Source organism: Anser cygnoides, chromosome 10 (assembly GCF_040182565.1).
Source record: "Anser cygnoides isolate HZ-2024a breed goose chromosome 10, Taihu_goose_T2T_genome, whole genome shotgun sequence".
Lineage (NCBI taxonomy): Eukaryota > Metazoa > Chordata > Aves > Anseriformes > Anatidae > Anser > Anser cygnoides.
Window position 1 is genome coordinate 2,006,795 of NC_089882.1, and position 10,102 is coordinate 2,016,896.

The following is a 10,102-nucleotide window of genomic DNA, read 5'->3' on the forward strand; positions in this document are numbered from 1 at the left end:
AGGGGCCCTTGGTACCTGAGACCCTTTCAAGTTACAATAGGAAGATGGATTAAAAATAAAAGAAGTAGGATCTCAGTGATCTTTTTTGTTATCTTGGTACTCCCCGCTGTGTGGACTCGTTTTGTGTCAGTTTACACACGTGCCTAAATGATTTATCTAAAATGAGACAGGTTTGGTTTAGATCCAAATACGGTTGTGTTTCCCTCACCAAAAGAGACTGTGTAATGGCGCCTCATTTACTGCCTGTCAGTCAGGCTTGCAGAGATGGTTTAAAAGGGAACATTTTCCTTCACATGGGCAGAGGCGTGAAGTATAAACGTGGTCCCTTCCTGCAGTCCCGTTGAGAAGAGGTAGTGTGGCTACTTGGGATGACCAGAGCCTTCCCACAGACCTACAGGAGTGGTGAAGCATTTTTGGGCTGCTGCCTCGTCACCTCTGGCTGCGGCAGTGGCACAGCAGCCGGTTCACACGCTCCGCAGAGCGTCCGGTCCACGTGCTCCCTGCCAGCCCCCGTGGCAGCATGCTTCCCAGCACCTCCGAGCAAATCCAAAGGCCCAAACCAAAGAGCTGTGGTCTTTTCAAGTCTTTGGCTCTGGCTTACCTAAGTGCATCTTTGTGCATTGGAAGTCAAGTGAATGGGACAAAAGAAGAAAACTGCTGAAAGGCACCATGTGGTCTAGAGACGCTGTAGGTGGCTGAAGGAGGCGTCAGGCTTGCGGTAAAGGGCAGGAGAAGGAAACAGGGAAATGTCTGGGGAAAAAGAAAATCTTCCCTTCCTCTCCAGCTTGTTCCACCCTGGCAGAGTAAGGAAGTATCTTGAGCATCTGCTCCCTGCTATGCCTAGCAGATGGTGTGCCAGACACCCTGCTGTTTGGACCCTCCAGTCATATCTCCTTTGCAACTCCTGGCAATGGGCCAAGCATTGATCAGCGTGGATATCTAACTGCTCAGGTCAAGGAGCACACTCTGTGTGTCCTGTGCTCCCCAAATCCAGCCAAGGCATTGCATCAGATGTTGAAGGTTAAGTCACATTTTTCTCCTGACGCTTAGACATCTTAAGAATTCAGTTTCGTGACAAGCAATGTCTGTAATTCCTCTGCTTGTTTCTTGCATGCAGACGTCACCTCTGGCAGCTTTCTGCCAGAAAGTTTTCACCTACTTCTCCCCTACTTATCGGCTATCAGTGAATATCCGGATTTTTCAGTCACTAGAATAAATATATTCAAGCTACCTGAGCCTTTCACGTTCTTATTTTGAAATGTCTTTTGTGTAAGAAAGGTACATTACTGTATCTCACCCAAACATGAAGCCTGTCCCAAAATGTTCTTTCCCCTGAAGCCATTTCATTTTTTTCTCTGTGTGATTAGTCCTAGCCTTGAATTCGTGGTGGCCCCTGTGCACACATCTGGGCACAGCACAGCAATTCTTGGCCTGGAAAGGACTTGTGGACATGTATGTCTGCTAGAACACACATTGCTCAGAGCGCTGCTCACCAGAGACTTAGTTAAGGCCGTTTCAGACCCAGTTCAGAGATTTTTGTTCTGCTATTTGCTAAAGCTGAGCAATACACAAATGCGGTATATAAAAGGAGGATGAACAATGATGTGCTGTACCACCTTATTTTCGTACATTTGAACTAATCCAACACAAGATGTAAAAGAAAGTGTTTTTTTTTTGTTGTTTTTTGTTTTTTAAAGGATTCTCATGTCTGCGGTTGTCCCACTTTTAGGTGCAGGTTAGGTTGGCTTTCCACAATCATTCAGCAGGGTTTATCAGAAAAATCAGCTTGTGTCCTGGTTCCAGTTAGGACAGAGTTAATTTTTCCTCATAGTAGCTGGTAGGGTGCTATGTTTTGGATTAGGATGAGAAGAGCGCTGATAACATGCTGATGTTTTAATTGTTGCATAGCAGTGTTTACACCAGGCCAAGGACTTTTCGGCTTCTCGCTCTGTCCTGCCAGCGAGCAGGCTGGGGGTGCAGCAGGATCTGGGAGGGGACAGACCCAGGACAGCTGACCCAAACTGGCCAAAGGGGTATTCCATACCATCTGGCGTCATGCTAAACAAATTTTTAGGGGTGGCTGGCCGGGGTGGGGGGGCCGGCTGCTCGGGGATCGGCTGGGCATCGGTCAGCGGGTGGTGAGCAATTGCACTGTGCATCACTTGTTTCTTACACATTATTATTATTAATACTATTATCATTATCACTATTATTATTATTATTGTTATTATTATTTTCCTGTCTTAATAAACTGTCTTTATCTCAACTCACCGGCTTCACTTTCCCGTTTCTCTCCCCCATCCCAGAGAGGGAGGGGGGAGGGTGAGCGAACGGCTGTGTGGTGTTTAGCTGCCAGCCGGGCTAAACCACAACAGCTTGTTTGAAGCTCACCATGTCTGCCAGTTACGCAAACATTTTACAGCATTGAATTAAAGTGCGTACATGCTTTTGGGTTCAGACTCAGGTTAAATAACTAGCATTGCAGGGCTTTGCACCCACACTGATTTTTGTACCAGGACAGGGTATGTTGGTTAGCTCCCTCAAGAAGAAGCACTCTCCAGCTTGCTTTTAGTAGTGAAGATAGTTTGTGTATGATTCTACCATCTTGTGCTCAGTTGTTAGCTTTAAAACCTCAGCAGAAGAAAAAACCAACAGTCTATCTTCTCATCTGTTGTGTAGGGATAATAGCACCACAGCTACACTTGGCCATGACACCTTGGATGGACGGGGTGACAGTTAAGCCTTGGCATTAACAGAGTTTGGAGACAGAGCCTGCAATGGGCAGTGACCTCTGGCGGTGCCCAGGAGGAGGCTATGGGCACAGGCCAGGCTGTGCTCGTCCAGTTATTACAAGCTTTTGTTAGACCGCATCATTGCCTTGAATGATTGCGAGAACCTTAGCTATGACAAGCCAGTCCGGTTTCCTAAACTGTCCAGAAATGCTTTTGAAATAGCTATATTTACTGCTGGACATTTTCCTTTGCATCCTGGGCAGGGCAGCTTAGCAAAATAGCACAGTATGAAACCTAGTAACAAATCTTGGTTTTAAGAATGCCGTAGGAAATAAATATGAAGTGAGGTCACTTGAGCTATTGTGAGTTGATTTGCTCATCTGAATCTCAAAAACTTGTCAGGTCTCACAATTTAATTATAAACCCAGCAGTTTTCAGGATGGGAACCGAAGCCCCACATCCTGAGGGTAAGTTGTTACAAGCAAATTTCAGCTTCTGGAAAGGAGCAGCACAAAAGGTTAGCTAATTTGTTTGAGTCCAGATTTACAGAGTAAAACCTGAGCACAATGAAGGCTCAGAAAGTATGAGGCAGAAGAAAACAACCCAGTACGTATTATTATAAATATTTATGGATTAATTAGTTGTGAGTGCATGGGATTGTTAGTGTTGGGGAGAATCGAATGGATGTTTTACTAATGTCTCTTAGGTGATGGGACATACAGTATAATTAAATATCATTAAATGTACTTACATTATCAAGTAATCTATGTACACTGGAAACTTAGGGAGTACATTGAACAATCAAAAGAATCGTTGGAGGGGAACCCTGGGAGGGAATAGGTACAACCTGACCTTGGATAAGGGCCTGGAGATGATGAAGTGAGTTGAAGCAGAACCGAGGAGCGGAGAGAGCATGCGTCGAATAGAAAGGTGAAAAGTTTAGCGAAGAGGAAGACTCCTTACTTCATCTGGACGACCACCTGGACGACCACCAGAGTGCGCCACGCATGTGCAAAGGGGAGGGGAGCTAATTAGAATGAAAAGCGAGGCTGATGTTGCAACCTGTAATGAATATGTATACCTGACGCAATATTGTATGTATAAATAATGGCTGGGAAGTAACGGGACTTGAAGCCAGATTTGGGCACCTGCCCCGGCTTCCAGCGCTGAATAAAGCACCTTCATATAATCACTTGGTGGTTATGTGGTTGCTACGCTAACATTTTGGCGACCCAGATGGGACAGCGTGGGCACTGCTGAGGCGGCTCGTGTCTCGGTTTCGCTCCAGCCGGCACCGAGGGATTCTCGGGGAGCAGTCGACCACGACTGACCTCCGCTGCTCACGACGTACCACTGGAGTGGTAAGCAAAGGTGCTTTCAACTTCGGGTATTCGGTACCGATTTGGTTGGGAAAGCCTGCCGGTCAGACGCGGCGAAAGCCACGCTCGGTTGGGCAGGGAGCTCCCGGGGTAAGCCTAGGCGCCGTCCGTTAGACAGAGCGAAAGCTCTGCAGGTTCGGCATTGGTGATTGTATTGGTTTGTGCTGAAGGGTCAGCACCTGGTATTATTGGTATGTAGAAAGCGTGCTGCTGCTTCGGCAGCTTCTGGGAAAGCACGCTGCTGCTCCGGCAGCATCTGGGAAAGCATGCTGCTGCTCCGGCAGCTTTTGGGAAAGCGTGCTGCTGCTGCTCCGGCAGCTTCTGGGAAAGCACGCTGCTGCTCCGGCAGCTTTTGGGAAAGCACGCTGCTGCTCCGGCAGCTTCTGGAAAGTGTGCTGTTGCTGCTCCGGCAGCTTTCGGGAGAGTGTGTTGCTGCTCCGGCAGCTTTTGGGTCCGTATCATAAGCTCAAAATGAAAAAGATTAAAGAAATTCTGGGAAAAGATGTACCTATCCCGCGGACATCCCCGCTGGGGTGTTTGCTAGCACACTGGAAAGAGGGAGGTTTTGGTCAAGAAATGCGGAAAGGAAAGCTGATTGATTATTGTAATATTTGGTGGCCACAGTATAAACTAGAGGACCAAGAAACTTGGCCTGAGAATGGAACATTGCAATATAATACAATTTTACAATTAATGCTATTTTGTAAGTGGGAAGGAAAATATGATGAACTGCCGTATGTGGAATTATTCTTTTATTTGCGCCGAAAGCCTGAATGGCAGCATGCTTGTGGAATAATGGTGCTTGAAGTTTCAACTGAGGAACGTTGTTGTGCATGTACTAAGGAGGGACGCTGTATACAGCATCAGGCAATAGAGAATAATAAGTATTATGGGAAATGAATAATGGAAATATTGATTTGGAAGTTGCGCCGTTGGCTCCGCCGGAAGAGCCAGGACAGGGAGGGAAAAGAGAAAAGGAAGATAGCAGTAGTGATGGAGAATCCCCGACTTTAGTCTCCCCGTGTCACATAGGACCCGGCAACAGCGAAGGGCAGGAGAAACTATAAATGAACAGGGAGGGAAAATAATCGCTCTCCTCAGGCAAGGAGTGGGGACAGAAGGACCGGTATATGTTAAGGTGCCTTTTTCAGCCGGGGACTTAATGATATGGAAACAAGCAGCCGGCACCTACAGGGAAAACCCAGATAAAGTAGCCAGGGTAATGAAAATGATAATTAAAACCCAAAATCCCGATTGGGATGATCTCCAGGTGATCCTGGATACTTTGATGGACTCGACAGAAAAAGACATGGTATTGCGGGCAGCCAGAGAGAGAGCCCGAGAAGATATATGAAATGGATTAGTGCTTGGAAATCTAGATCAAAACTTCCCCACTGAGGATCCCCAATGGGATTATAACACAGGGGATGGAATAAGGAGGCTGAAGAGATATCAAGATTGGGTACAAGTCGGGGTACAGAATGCCATGCCCCGGACCATAAATTGGTCAAAATTGTATAATGTCAGGCAAGAAAAAGCGGAATCACCTTCCGCCTTTTTAGAGAGATTGAAAGAAACTGCTAAGAAATATACAGATTTAGACGTAGAGACTGAGCAAGCTAAAGCTCAATTAGCACTCATTTTCCTGGGACAAGCCCAAGAGGCCTTTAAAAATTAAAAGAAGCCCTGATAAAGGCGCCTGCCTTGGGCTTGCCGGACTTATCAAAGGACTTTCAGCTGTTTGTGCATGAGAGACAACGATTGGCATTAGGAGTACTGACCCAGCGACTTGGGAGCTGGAAAAGACCTGTGGGGTATTTTTCTAAACAATTGGATGCGGTAAGCGCCGGATGGCCCTCGTGTTTAAGGGCCGTGGCAGCCACAGTCCTTTTAATACAGGAAGCCAGGAAGCTCACATTAGGGAAACGAATTGAAGTGTTCGTGCCACATATGGTGACTACGGTATTGGAGCAAAAGGGGGGCCATTGGCTATCGCCCAGCCGAACGATGAAATATCAAGCTATACTAACTGAGCAAGATGATGTAATCTTAAGAACTACTAACTTATTGAACCCAGCAGTGTTTCTAGGAACAACTGCGGAGGAAGGAGACCTCAGTCATGATTGCGTGGAGATCATCGAACATACCTATGCCAGCAGAACAGACTTAAAAGATCAGCCTCTGGAGAGACCAGATTGGGAACTTTTCACGGATGGAAGCAGCTTCGTGGAAAATGGGACTCGTTATGCAGGATACGCAGTAACTACATCAAAGGTAGTGATCGAGGCAAATTCCCTACCTCCGGGGACTTCAGCCCAACGAGCAGAAATAGTCGCCCTGACGCGGGCCCTGGAACTAAGCGAGGGTAAGAATGTGAATATTTGGACAGATTCAAAATATGCATTCGGGGTAGTCCACGTACATGGGGCATTATGGAAAGAAAGGGGAATGCTATCCTCATAAGGGACTAATATAAAATATCAGGAAGAAATATTGAAATTAATAACAGCTGTACAGAAACCCCAACAGGTGGCCATAATGCATTGTAAAGCTCATCAAGGAGGGATGTCAGAGATTGCAGAAGGTAACAGATTGGCAGATTTGACGGCCCGGAAGGTCGCGCGTGAAGTACGGAAAGTAATGGCTCTAATTCCATCGAAGGTAGGCCTCTCTTGTTTCAAATTACCTAAAAACCCAAGGTATTCCGCGGAAGATGAGAGACTTGCAAATTTGATGAAGGCCCAGAAGAATCCTGATGGGTGGTATGTGACTACGACAGGACAACTCATAGTGCCTCCTATAATAATGCGAGAAATTTTACAAATAAAACATAACGAATGTCACTGGGGTGCAGGAGCAATGGTGACCTATTTGAAACGAGGTGTCATCTCGGTACACGTTAACAATGGCAAAGTCAGTAATGTCAAAATGTGAGCTTTGCTTAAAGAATAACCCGGTAGCAAGGAAACATGCTGAGATGGGGAGAATTAGAGCTGGAATAGAGCCTGGAGATTACTGGCAAATAGATTTCGTGGAACTGCCTAAAGCAAGAGGTTATAAATACCTATTGGTAGGGGTTGATACTTTTTCAGGATGGCCGGAGGCCCTTCCCTGTCGCACCAACCAAGCAAAGGAAACGGTAAAATGGTTACTACAGGAAATAATCCCTAGATTTGGTGTACCATTGGGTATTTCTTCAGACAGGGGACCACATTTCATTGCCAATGTGGTTAAGGAGGTTAGTAGGTTACTGGGAATCACCCAGAACACCCTATCCCACTTACTCCACCCCCATCCTATAGTACTAGCGTTAACAAGCAGGCATAGAGGAATCAATAAGATAGTAGACTAACGAAGATGCGTTAAGATTATACTTACTAATCTCTATATCAAGTTATATTCACTAACCTCTACTAACCTGATTCAACCTAATAGTAATGAAAATACTTGCTCTTGGTATGAGTGAAGTATTTTCAAAGGGGGGAAATGTTAGTGTTGGGGAGAATCGAATGGATGTTTTACTAATGTCTCTTAGGTGATGGGACATACAGTATAATTAAATATCATTAAATGTACTTACATTATCAAGTAATCTATGTACACTGGAAACTTAGGGAGTACATTGAACAATCAAAAGAATCGTTGGAGGGGAACCCTGGGAGGGAATAGGTACAACCTGACCTTGGATAAGGGCCTGGAGATGATGAAGTGAGTTGAAGCAGAACCGAGGAGCGGAGAGAGCATGCGTCGAATAGAAAGGTGAAAAGTTTAGCGAAGAGGAAGACTCCTTACTTCATCTGGACGACCACCTGGACGACCACCAGAGTGCGCCACGCATGTGCAAAGGGGAGGGGAGCTAATTAGAATGAAAAGCGAGGCTGATGTTGCAACCTGTAATGAATATGTATACCTGACGCAATATTGTATGTATAAATAATGGCTGGGAAGTAACGGGACTTGAAGCCAGATTTGGGCACCTGCCCCGGCTTCCAGCGCTGAATAAAGCACCTTCATATAATCACTTGGTGGTTATGTGGTTGCTACGCTAACAGGATTAGCAATGCTACTGATTAGGGGAAGACAAAAGAAAAACATGAAGTGCCACAGATTTGAGAAGAAATCCTAATACTTAAAAACATGATGTGGAGGAGAATCCAAGAGACAACGCTTTTATTTTCCTCACTTGGGTTTATAAAAGAATCAGAATGCTTAACAACCACCCCCCCAAAAAAAATAAATGTTCTAAGTCACGCAGTGACATCAGGGTGTTACAGCAGCATAAATCCAGTGCAAGAGAGTGAAGAAGCCTCTACAAGAGGATTTAGTTTTATGGAAATGGTACTAAACCTTTCGTTTTCATATCCACGTCATCTGGAAAGGGAGAGCTGTATATATGCTAAGCCTGTAGGCTAAGCACATTAAATCCTGGGGACACCAAAACTGAGGAATTAAAAGTAACTTTGAGGAAATGTTACTGACGTTAAGTGAACCTCAGTGACACCCCACCTCTCGGCCTCTCTCTTTCCTTTTTTTCATCATCAGATGCATCTTCTCCCACTGAGGACACCTGTCAGAGGCATCTCTCTGTGTCCAAATCCAAATCCGCAAAATTCGTTATGAAGTAACTACCTGGATTTTAACAGATCCCTTTGGGGTGTAATACTAGAATTTACCAATGCAGCACATTCCTTGAAAAAAAAAAAAAAATCTGAACTCTCAGGTTTCTGGTGGAATCACGGCAGGTCTGGAGGCAGGTGGCGTGCGGCTGCCAGCCTGCCATCCCCTCCCTCAGTCCATCAGTGGGCCAGCGCAAAGCCGAGCTGCTGGTGGGCCTGTCGGCGCTGCCTGGGCCAGGAGTTCTCTCAGGAGGTAACACAGGGGCAGAGCTTGCCGTCAGCTTCCCACAAAACGGGGCAGCCTGGAGGTTTTACGCTGTGCCACTGTGGAGGTATTGGTTACACAGAGGGTATGTGAGTATTTTCTGGTGTAGGCAAACTAGATGCTCGTCGTTAACAAAAAAATCTTTCCTGAGGAATTTTGAAGGGAAAAAGCTAAAGGAATTTCATATACCTGCCATGGGGTGAGGACATCAAATTCCTACTTCTTAGATCCCAGGCAACTGTTTCAGTGTTGCATCCGTGCTCATGGCAGAGATACATCCCTGAACGTGAGGCATGTGGATCTCCAGGCCTTTTTCATTCAACTACCGAGTGGAGCGGCTGCCACGGCTGGAGCGGCTGCCGCGGTTGGAGCGGCTGCCGCGGCTGGAGGGGCTACCGCGGCTGGAGGGGCTACCGCGGCTGGAGCGGCTGGAGCGGCTGCCGAGGCTGGAGGGGCTACCGCGGCTGGAGCGGCTGACGCGGCTGGAGCAGTGCAGTGAGTCCAGAGAGTGCAAAGGCACCAGTGGGGATGGAGTGCAGTGAGTCCAGAGACTGCACTGGCACCACTGGGGATGCACTGCAGTGAGTCCAGAGAGTGCACTGGCAACACTGGGGATGCAGTGCAGTGAGTCCAGAGAGTGCACTGGCACCACTGGGGATGCACTGCAGTGAGTCCAGAGAGTGCACTGGCACCTTGGGGATGCAGTGCAGTGAGTCCAGAGAGTTCACTGGCACCACTGGGGATGCACTGCAGTGAGTCCAGAGAGTGCACTGTCACATTTGGGGATGCACTGCAGTGACTGCAGAGAGTGCCCTGGCACCACTGGGGATGCACTGCAGTGAGTCCAGAGAGTGCCCTGGCACCAGAGGAGATGCACTGCAGTGTCTCCAGAGAGCGCACTGGCACCACTGGTGATGCAGTGCAGTGAGTCCAGAGAGTGCACTGGCACCAGTGGGGATGCAGTGCAGTGAGTCCAGAGAATGCACTGGCACCACTGGAGATGCACTGCAGTGAGTGCAGAGACTGCACTGGCACCACTGGGGATGCACTGCAGTGAGTCCAGAGACTGCACTGGCACCACTGGGGATGCAATGCAGTGAGTCCAGAGAC

The 10,102-nt window shown here is 47.2% G+C and overlaps 1 long non-coding RNA gene across 1 annotated transcript in view; it reads left to right on the forward strand.

Moving 5' to 3' along the window:
• Nucleotides 1-8,173, forward strand: part of LOC125179950 (uncharacterized) — a 47,062-nt gene extending 38,889 nt beyond the window's left edge. Inside the window, exon 6 of the long non-coding RNA XR_010833935.1 lies at nucleotides 6,192-8,173. This is a non-coding gene — a long non-coding RNA (uncharacterized lncRNA). The remainder of the gene's footprint in view (nucleotides 1-6,191) is intronic.
• The last annotated feature ends 1,929 nt before the right edge of the window (nucleotides 8,174-10,102 follow it).